Consider the following 24,093-nt stretch of genomic DNA (forward strand, 5'->3'; position numbering starts at 1 on the left):
ATATCGGTCCCGATATCGCTAGTGTGGGTACCCGCCCCCATCTGTTGCGCGACACGGGCATATCGCTGCCCGTGCCGCACAACATCGCCCAGAGCCGTCACACATACTTACCTGTCCGGCGACGTCGCTGTGACCGGCGAACCGCCTCCTTTCTAAGGGGGCGGTCCGTGCGGCGTCACAGCGACGTCACTGAAACGTCACTGAACTGCCGCCCAATAGCAGCGGAGGGGCGGAGATGAGCGGGACGTAACATCCCGCCCACCTCCTTCCTTCCGCATAGCGGCCGGGAGGCAGGTAGGGAGAGCTTCCTCGCTCCTGCGGCGTCACACGTAGCGATGTGTGCTGCCGCAGGAACGAGGAACAACCTCGTTACTGCTGCAGTAACGATAATTGAGAATGGACCCCCGTGTCGCCGATTAGCGAATTTGCACGGTTTTGCAACGATGCAAAATCGCTTATCGGTGTCACACGCAACGGCATCGCTAATGCGGCCGGATGTGCGTCACAAAATCCGTGACCCCAATGACTCCGCATTAGCGATGTCGCAGCGTGTAAAGCCCGCTTAACAAGACATTGGGGGCAGTTTAATATAGAAAAAGGTCATGAACTCACTCTGATGGTGCCACATTTACTATACTTTGTAGTGAGGTCTATTGGAATCCACATTGTCTTTTACTGAATAATTTTTAATGAATAGCTGTATTACTTTTTTTTATTAGCTATATTCTTAGTACATGTCCAATGAGTAAGCTTTTTGGATAGGTACTGTATATATATTTTTTCTCTGTACCATATGAGTCTTATATTTGAAGACAGTATCTAGTATATTTAATTGGGGCTCATATATACACATACTGATTTAATTATGGAGATATAAACATGCACTAGTTGATATACTGTATTATTTCTGTCCCCAACAGGTTACTATAATTGACAGTTTGTCAGACATCTGTCACGCTCCCCGGGTCCCGACGCCGTTCCTCACATACTGCCCCGGTCACCGGATCACCTGCCCTCAGCCACCACACGTCCTCCGCACCCTCCAGGGTTCCGGTCTCCCGCTCCTGGCGCTCCCCTGCGACCCTGGACACCTTGCCTGTCTCCCCTACTTGCTCGACACCGCTCCCTGCTCTGGCCTCCGGCACTCGGGCATCGCGCATGCGTATTAGGGCGCGCGCGGTCATTGATCTCCTCTTAAAGGGCCAACACTCCTGAAACAGGATATTGCCCAAAACTAGACTAGAGTATTTAAGGAGCTTCCTGACTTGAGGGTGTCGCCTGTTCTACAAATTCTCTAGCTAGGAGTCCAGGTCCCTCTTGCTGTGTCTCGTTCTAACATTGTGTCTTCCACAGAACCAGTCTTACCAAAGCTACACCTGGTCCTGTCTACAACCTGTCCGAGAGGTCCTGCGGGAACCAGTCTTACCAAAGCTACACCTGGTCCTGTCTACAATCTGTCCAAGAGGTCCTGCGGGAACCAGTCTTACCAAAGCTACACCTGGACCTGCTGACAACCTGTCCAAGAGGTTCTGAGGGGACTGTCCTGTCAAAGCATACCGGGTCCTGATCGCAACCTGTCCGAGTGGTCCTCCGGGGATTGTCTGCTGTGAATTTACCATCTGCTCCAGTCTGAACCCATCTCCTGACCTCGGCTTTACCCGGCAACCTCTACCTCCCCTACCGGTTGGACTCTGCTCTTGTACCGCTTCGTGCTCCGGCAACCGTGCATTCAGGCCCTCTGGTGGGGTGACCGGACAGTCCCTGTATAGGGGTCATCTCTGAGTTGCTCCACTGGGGGAGTTCGGTGTACGACCCAGAGGATCCACCACCCGGGCGTAACAACATCACACATCTTCACGTCTCCATTTCTTGCCCAGGACACGTTTTGTGCTTGGTTGGGTCCACTTTTGTGCTTATTAACGTTTTCCTTTAAAAAATTCCCCACATTGACTATTTAGCTATCACTTTGTCCATTCTTGCAGCTGAGTGGAATACTTCTACTACATCTTATTTTTTGCACTAACTTTAGATATATATTGTCTATTTATATCACATCCAGGTCTTTCTTATGTAAGGACACAGAGGGGCCAATTTAATGTTTTAGTTTTATCCCTTTTCTAATACTAGTACATTAGTACTTTAGGTAATAGTGTTTTAGCAATTTGCATATTCAATAAGCGCGGTAATAGCATAGTTTTTACTCCATGATCATTACAATATCCCAAGGGTTAGTACACAGGGTCCATTTGTCTGCCAGCAGCTTTCTGCATGCATTTATGGTTACCCTCATTGATGGGCATTAGTGTTATTTGGGTATAGAAAAGTACATTGATCACAGCATGCCACTTCTTTTAAGATTCATTAAAAAATGATGCATGTGTTCCTTTGAGCACTTACACAAGGAATATCAGAATCACAGCCTTATATACGAATAAGCCAAGTATTCTTCTTCAAAACTGCTTAAACTAAATGCAAATGAGTGTAATTTATTGAATACCCAATGTTTAGATGTGAACTTTTAACTCTGTAGTATGTTCCAAAACAGCAAGGTACAAAGATGAAAAGTCAACATGTAAAAAGAGGACTATGAAAGAACACATTACAAAGCCCTTACTGTGTAATCCTTATTAAATTAAATGCATAAAGGGCAGCAAGAGACTGGATGGAGTCCTTGTCTTTTTCAATGTAAGCATGTAACAGACAAGAACCAGAAAATCAAATTGTCTACGGCAGCAGGTGAACTTAAACACTGCTATCATAATAATTAAGGTACAAAATGTTACCGGCAGATGTGGGTTTGCAATTTAAAATTCTCCACCTCCTCTTTGTTGGAGTAGTACACAGTGTACCATGAAAGCATTAAACACTTGTACCTTTTCCTCACATTATTATTATCACTGTCTATTGTGTGGGTCAAAGCTGTGACTCCACACGTTTGTCTTGAGTGTTCCTTATCTTTCTGAAAATGTCATCCTGCCACCAAAACGACACAAAATCAATTCACGTTCCCTCAAAACATATCTGTGACAATGTCATCTATACGCTAAGAGTTTTCTTCTGTGCATGGCATGTTGGCTCTGTAATAATAGTAATTCAGAAGAAAACTGTGTTCTTTTTTAAAGCTTTGCATTTTGTTTTTGGAGAAAAACAGAAGGCACGAGGGAAAGCTGTTTTTTTTAAGCGAGGTCATGAATAATTTCAGTTTTATTCCAGAAAAACAACTTAGTCACATTCAATGTCAAACTGAAAAAAAAATCAGAGTATACCACTTTGCACAATGCGAGTTCTAAAATAGATGTGATTCTTATATATTGATAATGAAGTTTCATTAGAGGGCTTTTTCAGTGTCTTCATATTGATGACCAATTGCTAGGATAGGTGGTCAATATAAAATACGTGAAGGTCTAACATTTTACCCCCCCACCGATCAGCTGTTATCACTTCTAGCTGCAGCCAGATGTAAAAAGGTCATAGGGTAGAAAAGCACTGATCAATCATATTACGCTGCCAGGTACTGCAGATCAACTCTTATACTTTTCAAATGGAGCTGATCTGGTGGTCCACTCCATATTATGTTTACATCCAGCTGCAAACGGAGGTAATATATACAGTATATCACAAAAGTGAGCTCACCTGTAACATTTTTGAAAATATTTTATTATATCTTTTCATGGGACAACACTGAAGATATGACACGCTGATAGAATGTAAATTAGTCACATAGTCCTTCATATATTATAATGCACCCTCATAGCCCTTTCATTTTTAAAATGCATCCCCATAGTCCGCCATGTAATGTGATTCACCCTCATAGTATAATGCACCCCATAGTCAACTATATAATATAACGCACCCCCATAGTGCCTCACATAGTATAATACACCCCCATTGTCATCCGTATATTATAAAGAACCCCCAGAGTGATACAAATAGTATAATGCATACCCCATAGTCATCCATATAATATTATGGCCATTGGCCACCAGTGTACTCACTGACTTAAACAGACGATATAAATAGTTACCTTTCCTCTTTCCCTGGTCCGGTCTCTGTATTGGTGTGTATTCTGCAGTCCTGCACATCTCGGCTGACTTTTGTTGCCAGCGGTTTAGACATTAATGGTTGCATGTTGAGTTATTTAGAGGACACACCAAATTTGAACTGTTATACAACTGTTGCACTGACTACTTTGCATTGTATCAGTGTCATATCTTCAGTGTCGTCTCATGATAAGGAATAATAAAATATTAACAAAAATGTGAGGCGTGTATTCACTTTCATGATATAGTGTATACAAATACATATATACACACATACACACATACATATATAGAAAAAATCTAAGAATTTAGAAAAATATATAAAAAATAAATAAAAATTAGAGGAACATATATGATCATGGGATTAGATAGATGAAATGCAAAATTAGAACTGAGAGGTATATAATGCAATAGAAGATCAAGTCCAAGAGGCCCGATTCAAAAACCCAGCTCACAAATGAGTAAGCATTAGAGATGGGTGGACTCTCAGATAACTGGGACAGGCGGACCTAACTGGATTAAAAAAAAAAATCCGATTCCAGCCCAGGATTGATCCTGCGTATCTTGCCAGATGTCGGTTCCCATATAAGACAAGGCATTAACCTTCATGCATATGCACTGCTTCCCCTGCCCATTAGCATCTGTAATTGCTTGCAGTCAAACGCATCCCCACCTTGAGTAATAGCGTCTGACTGCTTCCAATCACAGATGCTATATTCATCTATTGTGGTATAAAATACATTTAATAAAATATTTGACGTTGGGTCTCCCCATATTGCGATACCCAGCACAGATAAAGCATACAGCTACAGGCTGCAACCCCCAACTATGTGCTTATCTTGGCTGTGTGTCAAAATAAGAGAAACCACATGCGGCTTTTTTTTTCTTTTTTATTATTATTATTATTATTATTTAAATAAATAATTTAAAAAAAAGACATCCGGTTTTCTTCATTTTTATACCCAGTCTTGATAAAGCCCAACAGTTGGAGGCTGGTATTTTCAAGCTGGGGAGACCCATGGTTATTGGGCCCCGCAGCCTAAAAATAGCCTGCTGCAACCACCCAGGATTGTCGCATCTATTAGATGTGACAATCCCAGAACTTTAATCAGCTCTTACTGATTGCCCTGGTGCGGTGGCAATCAGGGTAATAAGGGGTTAATGGCAGCTCACAGCTTCCACTAAGCCCTAGATTAGTAATAGGAGGGTCTATGAGACCTTATCTGACCTTAAGGGGATCACTGAGTTTAATGAAGTATCCTGAGGTCATGCTAGCTGCGATCTTAGATGAAGGACCAGGTGGAACCTCCTGCTATGACCGCAACTAACCTGAGTGATGTCACCACTGATCACGACTCATTCTCTGCCTGCAGTTACAGCATATGGACATGTTCCATGATCATGCTCTGTAATTTCCGATGTAGCAGAGCTGGAATCATCTTAGGACATTGTGTGGATTATTTCGTACTAGGGTTTTGGGGGTTAATAAAAGGGTGAAAGAGGGTGTTTTTTATATTTTATTTCAAATAAAGGATTGTTTTGGTGTTTGTGTTTATTTTGATTCACTTACAGATTTGTAGTGGGGGGTCTCATAGATTCCTCCCATTACGAATCTAAGGCTTAGTGGCAGCTGTGGGTTGTTATTAACCCCTTATTACCCTGATTGTCACTGCACCAGGACAATCGGAAAGAGCCTGGGATTGTCGCATCTAATGGATGAGACAATTGTGGGCTGCTGCAGGCTGCTATTTTTAGGCTGTGGGAGCTCAATAAGCACAGGTCTCCCCAGCCTGAGAATAACACATCTGAGTGCCAGATTCTTTGCATCTCATACGAGGAACCGCATGCAGCTTTTTTTTATTTAACCCCAAGAAATATGCATCAATTACAGTAAGAGGAATAAAAGAAGGTGCAAAAAAGCTATGTCACTAAACAAAACTAGTCTGTTCTATTAGTCAGCCAGAATTATTAGTTTACCTGGTGTCAATAACAATTTTTTTTGTAGAACACAGAAATAGTGGTGGCATGGTGGCTCAGTGGTTAGCACTGCAGTCTTGCAGCGCTTGGGTCTTGGGCTCAAATCCCACCAAGGATAACATCTGCAAGGAGTTTGTATGTTCTCAATGTGTTTGTGTGGGTTTACTCTGGTTTCCTTCCACAATCCAAAGACAAAGATAGGAATATAGATTGTGAGCCCCAATGGGGACAGTGTAACCAATGAATGCAAAGCGTTGTGGAATTAATAATATAAATATTATTATAGTTGTGGTAGTATGCAGTTTTACAGCAGTATTTCTGAGTTTAAGCCCATGAAGTCATAATATGGCATTGAGCCTAAAGAATTAAACACAGTGCCAAGAAGCTATACATGCCTCAAAGACAATCACCCATATCACAGCATTGAAATACATCTTCTGTGATGGCTGTGATGTAAAAGTAAGGATGCCATATAGGCATTATAAGATTGTGGTTGAGTTCCTACCCCTGAAGACACCAAATGTGTTCTTAAATCTAGATATAAATGTATGGGATAAGATGAAATGTATGTGTAAGGTGTAATGTTATGTAGTAGATAATGTAGGATGCTTAATAAGGTATTATTAGTGTTATAGGTCTGCAGATAAAGAGTAAAATCTGCCCTTCAACAGACAGTTGACAGTTGTGATTAGCCTATAGAGGAGGAGCTAGTGCTGAGGGAGAGAAACCATTTCTGGTGGAACCTCAGTTAGGGCCTACCCTGTGACAGAAACAGACCTCAGGTCTGAGTAGAAGCAGAGCCGCATAGTATGGGTGATTTGCAACAGGGAAGAGAAAAGAGTCACCTGCAAAGCAGATACAGTGATTGGAAATAGATCCTTATCCACTGAGCAAGTAATTGAACATGAATGACTTATCCCTAAAAGTGGTGTCACACACAGCGACAGCGACAACGACGTTGCTGCTGCGTCACCATTTTCTGTGACGTAGCAGCGACGTCCAGTCGCTGTTGCTGTGTGTGACATCCAGCAACGACCTGGCCCCTGCTGTGAGGTCACCGCTCATTGCTGAATGTCCTGCTTCATTTTTTGCTCGTCGCTCTCCCGCTGTGAAGCACATATCGCTGCGTGTGACAGCGAGAGAGCGTCAAACTGAAGTGAGCAGGGAGCAGGAGCCGGCATCTGGCAGCCTGCGGTAAGCTGTAACCACGGTAAACATCGGATAACCAAGAAGCCCTTTCCTTGGTTACCCGATATTTACATTAGTTACTAGCACCGCCGCTCTCATGCTGCCAGTGCCGGCTCCCTGCTCCCTGCACACAGCCAAAGTACACATCGGGTTAATTACCTGATGTGTACTCCAGCTACGTGAGCAGGGAGCCGGCACTGGCAGCGTGAGAGCACACCGCTTAGCACTGGCTCCCTGCACACGTAGCCAGAGCCAGAGTACACATCGGGTAATTAACCCGATGTGTACCCTGGCTAGGAGAGCAGGGAGCCAGCGCTAAGCGTGTGCGCTGGTAACCAAGGTAAATATCGGGTAATGGTTACCCCATATTTACCTTAGTTCCCAAGTGCAGCATGGCTTCCACAGCGACGTGTGTCGTTATGATCGCTGCTGCGTCTGCTGTGTTTGACAGCTAAGCAGCGATCATAACAGTGACTTACTAGGTCTCTGTTGCGTCTCAGAAAATGGTGACGTAACAGCGACGTCGTTGTCGCTGTCGCTATGTGTGAACCCAGCTTAAGGGAGATGCCCAGCATTACGTCCCATAATAGCTAATAGCTCGAGAGGAGATGGGCCTGAAAGGAAGAGGGAGCCAGCGAATAGAGAGAGCACTGGGAAGCAGTACCAGAAGCATCAGGAGGCTAATAGCCTGGTCCGGCCATATTGGTATCATTCTTAAGGGAGAAGAATATGACGTGGAGCCACAGTAAAGACAGAGTGACTTTAGAGCACTGCGATATCCAGTCAGGCTGGGTGATGGAGAGTGTCTCAGGATTATGAGGAAGGATAAGAACATTTAAGATGGATGCTGCAAGACTATGTTTGAAGTTACTCCTTAATATGTTTGAAATGTCCGAAAAGCAATGTGTCTGCTTCCATGTGTATGCAGTTATCAGTCATCAATATTCAGTGAAGACTTTGTGTTTAAAAAGTAGTTCTGGTTCCTCTCTAAAGCGGAAGTGCCATCTAGTCCTGACCATCCAAAACCATAGGCAACATGCGGCCTGCAAAGCTGTAACGCCTTCGTAGTTAAACACCACACACCCAGCCATGACCTCCATTTTCATGAAGCGGGCCAGGGTGCAGCAGACAATTTCCTTGCCCACGACTACCACCCTGTGCCATGCTACACTCAATTAGAATCATTTTTGTAGAATACAGAAATAGTTGTGGTAGTGTGCAGTTTTCCAGAAGTATTTCTGGGTTTAAGCTCATGAAATCATAATATGGCATATGGCAAGAATTACAGACAGTGCCAACAAGCTTTACAATGCCTACACCATGTACAGAATTATTAGGCAAGTTGTATTTTAGAGGATTTTTTTTTATTATTGATCAACAACTATGTTCTCAATCAACCAAAAAGACTGAAATATCAAAGCTTAATGTTTTTGTAAGTTGGAGTGGTTTTTTTTTTTAGATTTGGCTATCTTAGGAGGATGTCTGTTTGTGCAGGTAACTATTACTGTGCAGAATTATTAGGCAACATAATAATACCAAATATATTCCCATCTCACTTGTTTAATGTCACTAGGTAAACCAATATAACTGCACAAAATGTAGAAATAAACATTTCTGACATGCAAAAACAAAACCCCAAATAATTAGTGACCAATATAGCCACCTTTCTTTATGATGACACTCAGTAGCCTACCATCCATAGAGTCTGTCAGTTGCTTGATCTGTTTACGATCAACATTGCGTGCAGCAGCCACCACAGCCTCCAGACACTGTTCCGAGAGATGTACTGGTTTCTCTACCTGTAGATCTCACATTTTATGAAGGACCACAGGTTCTCTATGGGGTTCAGATCAGGTGAACAAAGGGGCCATGTCAATATTTTTTCATCATTTAGACCATTACTGGCCAGCCATGCTGTGGAGTAGTTGGATGCATGTGATGGAGCATTTTCCTGCATGAAAATATTTTTTTTCTTGAACGATACCGACTTCTTCCTGTACCACTGCTTGAAGAAGTTGTCTTCCAGAAACTGGCAGTAGGTCTGGCAGTTGAGCTTCACTCCATCTTCAACCCAAAAAAGGTCCCACAAGTTCATCTTTGATGATACCAGCCCATACCAGTACCCACCTCCACCTTGCTGGCATCTGAGTCGGAGTGGAGCTCTCTGCCCTTTACTGATCCAGCCTCTGGCCCATTCATCTGGCCTATCAAGAGTCACTCTCATTTCATCAGTCCATAAAACTTTGAAAAATCAGTCTTAAGATATTTCTTGGCCCAGTCTTGATGTTTTATCTTATGTTTCTTGTTCAAAGGTGGTGGTTTTTCAGCCGTCCTTACCTTATCTTGTGCTTTTTTATACTCCAGTAACGTTGCAGCTCTGAAATATGGCCAAACTGGTGGCAAATGGCATCTTGGCAGCTTCACGCTTGATTTTCCTCAATTCATGGGTTATTTTGTGCCTTTTTTGCCCAACACGCTTCTTGTGACCCTGTTGTCTATTTGCCATAAAACGCTTGATTGTTCGGTGATCATGCTTCAAAAGTTTGGCAATTTCAAGACTGCTGCATCCCCCTAGAAGACATCTCACAATTCTGTTTTTTTCAGAGCCCGTCAAATCTCTCTTCTGACCCATTTTGCCAAAGGAAAGGAAGTTGCCTAATAATTAAGCACACCTTATATAGAGTGTTGATGTCATTACACCACACCCTTCCTCATTACAGAGATGCACATCACCTGATTTACTTAATTGGTAGTTGGCTCTCAAGCCTATACAGCTTGGAGTAGGACAACATGTATAAAAAGTATCATGTGATCAAAATACTCATTTGCTTAATAATTCTGCACACAGTGTATATACCCTCACCCATATCAAAGCATTGAAATATATCCTCTGTGATGGCTGTGATATCAAAGCCAGGATGTCATTTAAGGCCCCGTCACACACAGAGATAAATCTTTGGCAGATCTGTGGTTGCAGTGAAATCATGGACATATTGTTCCATTTGTACACAGCCACAAACCTGGCACTGATTGTCCACAATTTCACTGCAACCACAGATTTATCTCTGTGTGTGACAGGGCCTTTAGGCATCACCAAGTCCTAAAGTAATAAATGTAATGCAAATGAGGGCTACAGCGTACCTTGCAATCCCTAATTTATTCTAGTCCTTCAATAAAAAAGTGTGCTTTAAATGACTGTGTACCAATTGGTTTATCCACAGAAGATCATTATATTTTGGGTACATCATCTGTCCATTTGCTTTTGTACAGCGGTTTAAATCTCATAAAATACACCTTTCGTTTGTATGATGAAAAATGAAAGGGAGACCTCACATCCTGAAACTGATGACAAATTAAGTAATCATGTATACTAACATGATTTCTAGCAGATAATAAAAATGTCACTATTACACTGAGGAAGGCTGTGCTACTTTTCAGCCTGCGTCTTATAACATCTTGCCAATTCCAACCAGTAAGATTGGCACATACCACATGTCATCAAAACAGACACACACTCACTCACAAAACCTCCATTCATTCCTGGAGTATTTACACACAGCAAATATGGCTTTTCTCGACTTCACAGCATAAAATATCTAGCAAAAAAGGGGAAAAAAATCTGATTTTGGCTCTTTACAGAAGATGAAAAGGGAGGAGGGGGCTTATTAAAAGTTATGTTAATAAAAAAAGAATGATAATTATTCACCACAAAACTGCATTAAAAATTAACTATTGATTAGCCTGCACCAACATTGTTGGTTCCACTGATTAGATTCGAGGATACGTCAGCTTATCCATAATGAAATCCCATTATCCTTGTCACAATACTAACTTTAAAGGTATTCTGCCACCTCCAAAAGACCCTCTAAACAACAATAATCAGTAAATAGATTATAAGACCCCAGTCTCTAATCTGTAATTATTTTTCTACTAACTTGTATTTCCTTGCTGTGCACCCAGAAATGGGTCGTGTGCTATCTGTTAGTTTAAAGGGTTTGTCTGGTCTAAAATGATAAGTCTGCAGTCACTCTATATGACTGTAGACTTTTGAATCCTCCTAGTGCTTATGTACCATCCCCGTGTCAGCGGCCGAGCCGCTCGGATCCGGAACCGCAGTGGCTCGAGGGGTCTCCGGAGCCGGGGGGTCATGTGGACACTCAAATTTAAAAGGGGGGATATGTACAGGGGGCTTAGAAGTTCGTGACGCCACCCACAGTGCGTGGTAAGATGGAGTACCGCCGCTGCTGTTGGAAGTGCCCGGTGGCGGTGGTATGGCAGCAAGGTGTTTAACCCCTCTGTGAGTAGGGGGTTTTGCCATGGGGCCCGGTGATGGTAGTAAAGGGGTGCCATTGGGGAGGAAAGGGTTTTCTGCGTACTCACTCAGTCTAAGAATACTGACACCGACAACTTGTAAACCAGAATTCTGAGCACCGCTGCAGCAGGGAGGGAGCAAGCATGGATCCGTGCCCCTTGATGTTGCTTGTTAGCCTGTGACCTTTTCCGTGGTACTTTCTACACTATTTGGACTCTGTAGTGTGGAACTAGTCGGGTCCCTCTCACCGTATGGTGAACGGACTGAGCTTGCTCTCAGGGTTCACGCTTGCTATTTTCTGTACTATGTATTGGAAAAGTCCTATCCCCCCGTTGCGCTAGTACCCTGATTTTGGAGCGGGTGGAGGATGAATCTTGAAGACTTCACCCTCGTTGGGTAAATTACCAGGATGCGTGAAGCGACTTCCCGGCCTAGGGTCCACGTACCCTGTCGTGCCCTGTCCCCTACCCGGAGATGGCTCAAGGCCGCCGGCTTCCCTCCTCGGCAGATCCATGCCCCTTGACATGATCCCTTGCAACCGGGGTTCCAGCTCCTACCAGGCCCAGACCAACATCTGCCACCTAGTATTTACAGGGAGCCCTGCTCCTGACCTCTTCTCTCCTTCCCCTCCAACACTCCACTTCGTGACTTCTACTCTCGAGAGTCACCGCTCACTCTCCTGCTCCTAACACCTCTGACTCTCCCCTACCAACCCTCCAAGCGGGCAGCCCTATTCCCTTCAGGCTCCCCCTTGGTGTGTCTGGTGGGTGTGGTGCAGAGTGTTCCTTGGGTTTTGACTGGCTCTGTTCTTAGCAACACCAAAGGCCAGGGATCCATAACCAAGGAGGATGGGGATACTGTGCAGAAGGTCAGATTGCATAATACCCTGTGACGACCTGATAGTCCAGGGCACCACACTTATGTGGCGCCCTGGACTAGCCAGGTCGTCACAGGTACTACAACATGACACCCCCACCCCGAGATAGACACATCAGCCAGACACAAAATCCTTGTTGTCTCCCTCCAGGGGCTGATGTGTTACGAGGGGGACCCGGGGAAGCGTGCCAAGATGGGAAATGGACTGCTTCCGCCGGTCAAGGTCCACTGTGCGGTGTAAGGGACCGCCGCTATGGTGGGTGAAGAGTGAGCGGGTTGCTGCTAGCGATCGTCTGGAATGTCACAGACGATCTATGTACACCGATCTGCCCTAACCCGTGAGGGTTGTATGGCACAGATCTCACGGCTCGGTGTACCTGTTGCACGGGGAAGCACAGAGGTGCCCACGCACGTGTGCCAGTGGAAGTCACGAGAATATGGCACGAGGGTAGCACAGAGGTGCCCACGCACGTGTGCTTTCAATAACCAGGTGAGTCCAATGGAGACTTGAGGAGCTCACCTGGGACAGGAACACGGCCTGTTGACGGGGGTACTGCCGGAGCAGCAAGGCAGGAACACGGCCTGCAAACGAGGTACTGCCGGAGCAGCAAGGGCCAAGCCCACAAGAGACAGTAATGCCTGAGCAGTGGCGTGGCAGCACGCTGCCAGACATCCAAACATAGAAGGACGGTCGCGCGCCGCCATGATGGCAGGGGGAGCTTTTAAGGAGGTGCAGCTCCACCCAAGGGCGGGCGCGAGGCGGAGATGACGGACTTGACCCAATCAGGGTCCACGACGTCCCAGCCTGGCCAGTCAGGATTCACCACGTCACCAGCCTTGTCATCAAGCCGTGTGATGTCAGTGAGCGAATCAGGACCCACCATGCATTGCACATGCTCACCCTCCTGCCTCTGGGAAATAGAGGCGGGATCCTCGGTCTCACAATGTGGAGAGATAACGGGAATCTCACTGCTTCCCTGAGCAGTAAACCTCTGCACATTGCGCAGCCTCGCAGACCTTCGGGGCCGCTGAGCAGGAGAGTCTGCGGCAGGCCAGGAATGGGAGACCGCTTCACTCCTTGTAACAGGAGAACCACTAGGTGTCACGCTTCTGCTGCCTCTCTGAGAAGGTATCTCCTGCACACTGCGCAGTCTGGCAGACCTTCGGCGCTGCTGAGCAGGAATGCTCGTGGCAGGCAAGGAATGGGAGACTGCCTCAGTCCTTGCCTCAGGAGAGCCACGAGATGTAACATTACCCCCCCGTCTAGGCCCCCCCCCTGTCCATGCTCGAAGGCCGCTATCAAACCCGGGGCGCGGATATGATCCTCCAACTCCCAGGATCTATGCTCCGGACCACGGCCGGCCCACTCCACGAGGTAGTACCTCTTGTCCTGTATGACTTTTGTCTCCACAAGTTTTGCCACCTCAGGGTCGTCGGACGGGGAGTCTGTTTGAGCCGGCAGGGACCCCGAGAATTTATTAAGTCGTACGGGTTTCAGGAGGGACACGTGAAAGGTGTTGGCTATAGCCCAGCGTGGAGGGAGCTGGAGTCGATATGCCACTGGGTTTACCTGCTGTAGTACTTTAAACGGACCCAGATACCTAGGGGCGAATTTGGCTGCCTGTACCCGTAGGTTAACATTCTTAGAGGACAGCCATACTAGGTCACCAGGAGCGAAGGATGGTGCAGGGCGGCGGCGAACATCAGCCGTTGTCACCATCCGGTCTTTAGCCCTTTTAAGAGCCTCTTGGGTGTCATCCCAGATCTCCCGGGCCTTGGTCGCCCAATCCTCCACTCTAGTATTGGGTGACGTAATGGGCATCGGAACCGGGATTCTGGGATGTTGTCCGTTATTGAGTAGGAACGGAGTCTGGCCAGAGGATTCATGGACCGAATTGTTAATGGCAAATTCGGCCCAAGGAAGGAGGTTAGCCCAGTTGTCGTGGTGCGTGGATATAAAATGGCGGAGGTAAGTTACCAAGGTCTGATTAGTCCTCTCCACTAGTCCATTGGTGTCGGGATGGTATGCGGAGGAGATGTTCAGCTCTATCTGCAGGAGCTTACAGAGCTCTCTCCAGAAGCGAGACGCGAACTGGGGACCCCGGTCGCTCACCACCTTGTCAGGCATGCCATGCAACCTAAATACATGCCGAATGAACAAGGTGGCGAGAGCACGTGACGTCGGGAGTCGTGGGAGAGGCACCAAGTGGACCATTTTAGAGAAGTGGTCCGTGATGACCCATACGACCCTGTGCCCTGCTGACTTGGGCAGATCTCCCAGGAAGTCCATCCCCACCACTTCCCAGGGACGATCCGGCACTGGCAGTGGGTGAAGAAGACCTGCCGGTCTCTGCCGGGACGGCTTATTCCGAGCACACGACATACAGGCTCCCACATATTCCTGTATGTCCTGGGGTAGTCTCGGCCACCAATAATGCCTGGTCACCAGGTCTCTGGTCCTTTTGACCCCGAAGTGACCCCCGACCTTGGAGGCATGGGCCCACGATAGCACCTCGTTCCGTAGTTCAGGGGGAACGAGGGTTTTGCCAGGTGGCACCTGGTCCAAAGAAGTGGGAGTGACCATCCTCAAGCTGTCCGGGGGTAGTATAAGACGAGGCTCCTCCTCGTCCTCCTCCAACACAACCATACAACGTGACAAGGCATCGGCCCGTACGTTCTTCTCACCAGCCAGGTGGCGGATAATAAAGCGGAACCGGGAGAAGAATAAAGACCAACGGGCCTGCCTTGGGTTCAGGCGTTGTGCTGTCTGGAGGTATGTGAGGTTTTTGTGGTCAGAAAAAACCTCAAATGGATGCTTCGCACCCTCCAGGAGATGCCGCCATTCCTGGAATGCTAGTTTCATCGCCAGTAACTCCCTATCCCCTATGGAGTAGTTCCTCTCGGCCGGAGAAAAGGTCTTGGAGAAAAAGAAACACGGATGTTTCCTTCCTCGTTCGTTTTTCTGGTACAAGACTGCACCTGCACCGACCGAAGAGGCGTCTACCTCCAGTAGGAAGGGTTTGGAGATGTCTGGACGATGAAGGATGGGAGCTCTGGAGAAGTGAGTTTTGAGAGTGTAAAATGCCTCTACCATTTCCCGTGTCCATGCTTTGGGATTAGCGCCCTTGCGGGTAAGGGCAATGATGGGTGCTGCCACCGTCGAGAAGTTGGGAATGAACTGGCGATAATAATTGATAAACCCCAAGAATCGCTGGATCGCCTTCAGCGAGCGGGGCTCAGGCCAGTTCATCACTGTCTCCAACTTCCCCGGATCCATTGCTAACCCCTGACTGGACACTATGTACCCCAGGAACGGCAAGGATTCCTGTTCAAAAACGCACTTTTCCAGCTTAGCATATAACGAATGGGTGCGGAGCCTCTTAAGTACTCGGATGACATCCCTCCGATGGGTTGTAAGATCGGGGGAGAAGATAAGAATGTCATCCAGGTATGCAACCACGGAAAGATACAAATCCCAGAAAATGTCATTCACAAAGTCTTGAAATACGGCGGGGGCATTGCAGAGTCCGAAGGGCATTACTAGATACTCGTAGTGACCGTCCCTGGTGTTAAAGGCGGTCTTCCACTCATCGCCCTTTCGGACTCGCACTAGATTATACGCCCCGCGTAGATCCAGCTTTGTGAAGACCTTTGCCCCGCGGAATCGATCAAATAGCTCAGTAATGAGGGGCAAAGGGTATTTGTTCTTGATTGTGATTGCATTTAATCCCCTGTAATCGATACAGGGGCGCAGATCCCCTTCCTTCTTCTGCACAAAAAAGAACCCTGCACCAGCCGGTGAAATAGACTTGCGAATGAACCCCTTCGCCAGGCTGTCCTAAATATATTTGGACATAGCCTCCGTCTCTGGAGCAGAGAGTGGATACACTCTGCCCCTAGGGGGCTTCAGGTCTATTCGGCAATCATATGGCCGGTGGGGAGGAAGAGTATCTGCGGCCCTTTTGGAAAAGACATCCCTGTAGGCCTCATAAGGTGTCGGTAAACCCGGCCCCTCAGTATTCCCTGAGGACCCAACCGACCTAATGGTAGCGGGTGGTTCGGTAGTCACGAGGTGCTCTCTACAGGATCCTGCCCAGGGTGAGATCTCCCCTGTTGCCCAGTTGAGTATAGGAGCATGCTGTCTCAACCAGGGAAGGCCCAGTAGGATCTCATCCGTCCCCCCTGGAAGCACCAGGAAGGACACCTGCTCATGGTGTCCCGGTGGTACATCCATCCTGAGAGGGATGGTGATCTGGGTGATAGGATCGAGTAGTATGGACCCGTCGACTACCCGGACCCTGAGTGGCTTGGGCAACAGAACCAGGGGAACTGAGTATCGGGTTGCCAGGGAGGTTGAGATGAAATTGCCTTCAGCGCCTGAGTCCAAGCAAGCCAGGGCAGAGAAGAGAGTAGTGCCGAACTGCAACTGGGCGCTGATAGTCAACCTAGAGGGAGAAGTAGCGTCTAGAGTCCCCCCTCTGATAGAAACTAGACGCTGTCTTTTCCCGACGGTTTGGGACATCGGGTAGCTATGTGTCCCCTCTGCCCACAGGAAAAGCAGATGACACAAGACCGAGAACCTGGGGCAGAGGAGACCACCTTGGACACCTCCATTGACTCCACGGAGTCGCCTACAGGACTGGCTGGGGGACCTGTCTGATGGAAGACGGGAGTCAGACGCTTTTTAGGCCGAGAAGACGTGGGTGCTGAAGAGACCTCGAGCCTTCGCTCCGCCTGGCGGATGTCTATGCGAGAGGCAACCTGAATCAAGGACTCTAAAGTGGCAGGCACCTCACGTGTGGCCAGTGCGTCTTTGACAACCCCTGCCAGGCCCTCCCAAAACACAGGGACAAGGACCTTATCCGGCCAGTCCAGCTCTGCGGCCAGTGTCCTAAAGTGTACAGCAAAGTCCCCGACTGAAGCAGACCCTTGCCGAAGTCGTAGGAGGCGCAGCGCGGAATCGTGGGTGACTTGAGGCCCGAGGAACACCATTCTCATGGCCCCAAGATAAGCTGCTAAGTTATTCACCACACGATCTCCGCGCTCCCACAACGGCGTGGACCACTTCAGCGCTCTCCCTGTGAGCAGGGACTGGACGAAGGCTACCTTCGCCTTCTCGGTAGCGTAAAGAGTCGCGGACAGCTTTAAGTAGGTGGTAACCTGGTTTATAAAACCACGGCACTCAGAGCTGTTGCCGCTAAAGCGCTCTGGAAGCGCAAGGCGAGGAGACCTTCCGCCCAATAGCACAGCCTGGGTAGCCGCCTGGGTGGCGACTGTCGTCAGAGTAGTCTTATCGGAGGAAGACTGCTCCACTGCTGCCAATCGTGACTCCAACTGCTGCACATAACGCAGCAACTGCTGCTGCTCTTCAGCCATAGCCAGACCTTTGGCGCGACCGTAATGTTACGAGGGGGACCCGGGGAAGCGTGCCAAGATGGGAAATGGACTGCTTCCGCCGGTCAAGGTCCACTGTGCGGTGTAAGGGACCGCCGCTATGGTGGGTGAAGAGTGAGCGGGTTGCTGCTAGCGATCGTCTGGAATGTCACAGACGATCTATGTACACCGATCTGCCCTAACCCGTGAGGGTTGTATGGCACAGATCTCACGGCTCGGTGTACCTGTTGCACGGGGAAGCACAGAGGTGCCCACGCACGTGTGCCAGTGGAAGTCACGAGAATATGGCACGAGGGTAGCACAGAGGTGCCCACGCACGTGTGCTTTCAATAACCAGGTGAGTCCAATGGAGACTTGAGGAGCTCACCTGGGACAGGAACACGGCCTGTTGACGGGGGTACTGCCGGAGCAGCAAGGCAGGAACACGACCTGCAAACGAGGTACTGCCGGAGCAGCAAGGGCCAAGCCCACAAGAGACAGTAATGCCTGAGCAGTGGCGTGGCAGCACGCTGCCAGACATCCAAACATAGAAGGACGGTCGCGCGCCGCCATGATGGCAGGGGGAGCTTTTAAGGAGGTGCAGCTCCACCCAAGGGCGGGCGCGAGGCGGAGATGACGGACTTGACCCAATCAGGGTCCACGACGTCCCAGCCTGGCCAGTCAGGATTCACCACGTCACCAGCCTTGTCATCAAGCCGTGTGACGTCAGTGAGCGAATCAGGACCCACCATGCATTGCACATGCTCACCCTCCTGCCTCTGGGAAATAGAGGCGGGATCCTCGGTCTCACAATGTGGAGAGATAACGGGAATCTCACTGCTTCCCTGAGCAGTAAACCTCTGCACATTGCGCAGCCTCGCAGACCTTCGGGGCCGCTGAGCAGGAGAGTCTGCGGCAGGCCAGGAATGGGAGACCGCTTCACTCCTTGTAACAGGAGAACCACTAGGTGTCACCCTTCTGCTGCCTCTCTGAGAAGGTATCTCCTGCACACTGCGCAGTCTGGCAGACCTTCGGCGCTGCTGAGCAGGAATGCTCGTGGCAGGCAAGGAATGGGAGACTGCCTCAGTCCTTGCCTCAGGAGAGCCACGAGATGTAACACTGATGTCCACACCAGGTGGGGTGGAGCCAGGCATTTGGCCCCACCCACTGAGGAGTTCACAGTCCTGGATGCGGGAAAAGGAAGTCAATGGAGTGGAGTTGAGTTGAGGAGAGAGTGGAGAGTTGAGTGAGGAAAGTGAAGGAGAAGTAGTAGTGGAAGAGCAAACTGACAGTGTCCGGGTACGTGGCCCGGGCACTTAGAGCAAGGTTGGCAGACGGTGGTGGCCGTCTGCAGGAGAGGCAGATCAACGCGGAACTGTAGGACAGGGGACGGGCGTGGCCCGCCGGTACCGAACCGGGGAGCGAAGAGAAGCCAGCACAAACCGGCAGGGCCTGCGGACCCCGACCAGGCTTGGAGTCACTGTTAATAAGGTCAAATCCATCAGTGACTGGAACCCCAGGGGTTTCCTAGCAGCCAAGACCCGATTGAAGGCAACCGTCCAACCAACAAAAGGAAATACAGCTACCGCCACAGCTAGATTTCCAGAGCCAGAGCCTGCGGGCAAAAGGGCTCCTCCGGCACATACACACGCTGGGGAGTGGGTTACCGGTGGGAAGCCATCGGGACCGAACATCCACAAAAGGTGCAGGGAAAGGCAGCCACCACCAACCGTCCGGGAGAAGCCACAGCAGCCGGCTGCGGGACCCGTCCATCCAGCCGTTTGGTTTACCAGAGACTTTGCGTACATTTGTGGCTGAGTGAGTACAAGCGTGCCTACCGGCACCGCGCTGCGCAGTCCCCGTGACCCTGTACCTTGCCAGCCCTGCCTCCCCGTCACCTCACCGGGCCCCGGGACCACCCACCCCTACCCACGGAGGGGGAAAACAAGATCCCAGCTGCTCCCTACCATCGCTCCCGGGATCCCCATCAATAGCAGCGGTGGTGCCCAACCTCACCACAACCCGTGGGTGGCGTCACGGACCAAATCCCCAAATCGAACTACCCCCTTTCACTCATGGGCGAGGAGCGCCGCTCGAGTCCCCAGATCCGGCCCACCGCTCGAGCTACCGAGCAGCAGCAGCAGCGCCGGACCCGAGCGTGGTGAGCGCAGCTCCCCGCCGCCCGCGACACTTACACTGTGTGCTGCATGGATTTGATGGTTTCTGAGCCAGGAACGGCAGTCACATAACCAATAACCACCATAACACCATAACAATTGTGCAATATGCATGTTCCCAGCCAGAACCTACTAGTGGGCACGGCCTCGCTCAATTCAAGTGTATGGAGTGGCTGTGTCCGACTAGTATGTGCGGCTGTCTAGTAGGTGCAGCCTCACTCAATACAAATGTAGATGGCTGCACCTACTAGTCAGACGCGCCCACTCCATACACTTGTACTGAGCGGAGTCGCACCTAATATTCCGGATCTGGCCAGAAACATGAATATCACACCATTGCGGTTATGTTACCGCCGTAACTGGCAAATCTTTGCAGTGCACAGTGTTTGCGCTGGGAGTACTCATAAGACTGCAGTCATATAGAGTGACTGCAGACTTATCATTTTAGACTGGACAACCCCTTTAAGAGAATTCATAGGTACATGAACATAATGGAAAGGATTCCTAGGTCTCACTAATTACATTCAGCACACAAGTGAGGAGAAACATAAGAAAATAAGAATAACAATTAAGAATTAGCATCTTTTTTTTAATGATTACTATAGTTTATAGTAGAATTTGGAGATAACAAAGATCCTTTAATATGCAAAACTAAAGGTTTTATAATAATGATTAACGAAGCTTTATATCTCTGCTATTATCATCAACTCATAATAGTTATTTGTAGAGCAGGTTGGGTTCAATGTGTTCTTTTGTGCAACTTTGATACATAGGATAAGTTTATGTATAAGCACATTATTCTCATTACCAAGAACTCTCTGAGAACGTTTAGCATAAGAGAACACATTTTTTAAAGCAGATTACCATAGTGTTCCCAGTAACTCATTGCTCTTAGCACATGATAATTTGTACAAGAACTTCAAAACCGATGTCAGTTTAGTTCATCTGGCATATGTGTATTAGTCTACAAATATCTCATGCCCCTGTAGTATAACGGCATGAACACAACGAATATATTACATACTGTTCCCGTGAGAGACGCTTCATATTTTGACACTATAAAGAGAACACGATAAGCTATGTACATTATGTCAGGCACAACGTGCTGGTGGTAGTGAAACTTTAGATATATAATAACATACGTCCATCAACAGAAAGGCTTCGGAAATGTCGGTATTTGACAGGTGGAACTGGAGTCATTTACATTTTTGTTGTTACTTTTTTACTGACAAATTTAAAGTTAGAGGAAATATTTGTTTTTCTTGCTTACTTGCAGTTAGTTTTTTTTTACATTTGCTTTTTACTAATAGAACCCCCCAAATAAAATAGCAGCCAAAAGGCTAAAAAAAAATAAAGATTGTCCCCCTTTTTAAAGCCATGCAGTAAAAACAATGGTCCCAGACTCTGTGTGCAAGAATATAACATTATGTACTTTAACTATGACCTATGTGAATATTTTTGATAAATGATGCAGCAATATATTCATTTTTTTTATTACCTTTTCCACCTATATTTAGATTGCTAATGTTCTGTTTGATAGTGGACAAACCTATCTCAGGAATCCCTAGCGATAGGTATGAAAGACTCTAGAAAGGAGATAGCATCTCTAAGCTCTAGCCAAAAAAAACTATATTGTCTATACATATTTACAAAGGTATACATTCTATAGTTGTAAACCCACTTAGTATTAAAAAGTCATTTGAAATATTTACAAAGGTATACATTTTATTGTTGTACTCACATTTAGTGTTAAAAATGTCAATTGAAATAACTTTGTGGCGGCAATTAAATGTAAAAGAACTTGCAGATATGTCCAAGTGGTTTATTTCTTTAACTCAAATATGAGGATGGAGCAATATACAAACATATACTGTACATACATTATGCATGAGCACACTGTGACCATTGAAAACATAAGCTCCACTATTGCTACAGTGCCTTGAGAAAGTATTGCTAACCAAAGAACTATTCTACATTATTTCACGTTACATGTAGGGATGGGCAGACCCCCAACTGTATAGTTTGGGGTTCGTACCAAACAGAGACTTCCCAAAAAAATCAGTATTCGTGTTTGAGGATCGGGTGCTTTAAGTATACAAACCACTTAATAGAGCAGCTCGGTGCTTGGCCCAGGGTGAGCCGCTTGCTGTGTTTGAATGGCTCGCACTGGGGGTAACAACAGCATCATCAAATATAGTGTGCAAAAAAGAAAGACAAAAAAACTCTGCTCTCCCTGCCTTGGAAGTGATCTGTTTAAGGCTGGCCAAACTACCCAATTAGTGACTTTCAATGAAGGTCGGGTCCAGAGCAGAACTTTATTTAAAGTCCGGCTGAACCCACAAAAGTCTAGAGTCTTGAAAGAGATGGCTGAGGAAATAATAGTACCGCCTGTCTTAATCTTCAATAAGTCATGTTAAACAGGAGTATTCCCTCTAGATTGGAAAAGAACAAATGTGATTCCTATTTACAAAAAGGGGAAAATGAGGATCCAGGGAATGACGGACCAGTAAGCCTGACCTCCATAGCAGGAAAAATTTTCAAGCAAATTATCAAAGAACATTTACTTAGGTACCTGGATGGTATATGACCAATAAATCTTGTCAGACCAACCTGATTTCCTTTTATAACAAAGTCACTGAATGGTTGGATCAGTAGAATGCCGCTGATATACTATACGTTGACTTCAGTAAGGCATTCGATAAAGTATCACATGACATCCTCATTGAAAAAATTATCAAGTACAGAATTGACAAAAACAATCAGTTATATGGATTCACAACTGGCTTAATGATCGTGCACAACAAGTAATACTAAATGGCTACATATCAAACTTGAGCAAAGGTAACAGCAGGGTGCCGCAAGGCTCTATCTTGGGGCCAGTAATGTTTAATATCTTTATAAATGATCTGGATAACGGAATTATTGGGGAACTTATACAATTTGCAGATGATACTAAGATAGAAGGAGTAGCCAACACTAGAGAGGAAAGAAAGCGTATTCAAAATTATCTAGACACACTCGAACAATGGGCTGAGGCAAACAAAATGGTATTTAACAGGGACAAATGCAAAGTCCTAAATATGGGTAAAAGAAATGTAAAAAGCATATACTGTATAATATGGGAGGAATAGAATTGGTCATAGTGCCGGAGAAAAGGACTTGGGCATAATAGTGGATCCCAGATTCAACACGAGCCAACAATGCGGAGCTGCAGCTAAAAAGACCAACAAACTTTTGGGATGTATCAAGACAAGTATTGAATCTAGATCAGGAGAGCTAATCATTTCCCTTTACTCCGCCCTGGTCACACCCCACCTGGAATACTGTGTACAGTTCTGGGCTCCCCAATTTAAGAAAGACATCGATATATTGGAGCAAGTCCAGAGAAGAGCAACCAAGGTGGTTGAAGGTCTGCAAACCATGTCATATGAAGAACAGCTAAAAGAACTAGGGATGTTTAGTTTGAAAAAGAGAAGGTTAAAGGAGACTTAACAGCGGTCTACAAATATCTGAAAGGTAGTCACAGTGCAGAGGGAACTACCCTATTCTCATTATCACAAGGAAGTACAAAAGAAATGGGATGAAACTTAAAGGAAGAAGATTGAGATTTGACATTAGGAAAAGCTTTCTGACAGTGAGGGCAATCAGAGAGTGGAACAGGCTACCGTGGGAGGTAGTGAGTAGAGTTGAGCGAGTACCTAACTATTGGTACTCGCTATACTCATAACAAATCCTGTCTAACATTCATGTATTTATTCCCAATAGAGTGTGCAATGCAAGTCAGTGGGCAAAAACATGCAATGTAACAAGTAACCTGAATTTCGCACTATTCACTACTCGCACGAATAGTATAGCCTTGCATTGGGAGTTTTTCCCCATTGACTTGCATTGTACTCGCTATTCGGAAACGAATACACAAATATTAGGCAGTATAGTTAGGTACTCACTCAACTCTAGTAGTGACCTCTCCATCAATGGAAATCTTCTAGCGGAAACTGGATAAACATATAGCTGGATGATTTAGGAAAACCTGCACTTGCAGGAGTTAGACCCGATGCCCCTGAGGTTCCTTCCAACTCAACCATTCTATGATTACATGATATGATTCTACATCCACAAACTTAAATGTATTCTATTGAGATTTTATGTG

Source organism: Anomaloglossus baeobatrachus, chromosome 2 (assembly GCF_048569485.1).
Source record: "Anomaloglossus baeobatrachus isolate aAnoBae1 chromosome 2, aAnoBae1.hap1, whole genome shotgun sequence".
NCBI classification, from domain to species: Eukaryota; Metazoa; Chordata; class Amphibia; order Anura; family Aromobatidae; genus Anomaloglossus; species Anomaloglossus baeobatrachus.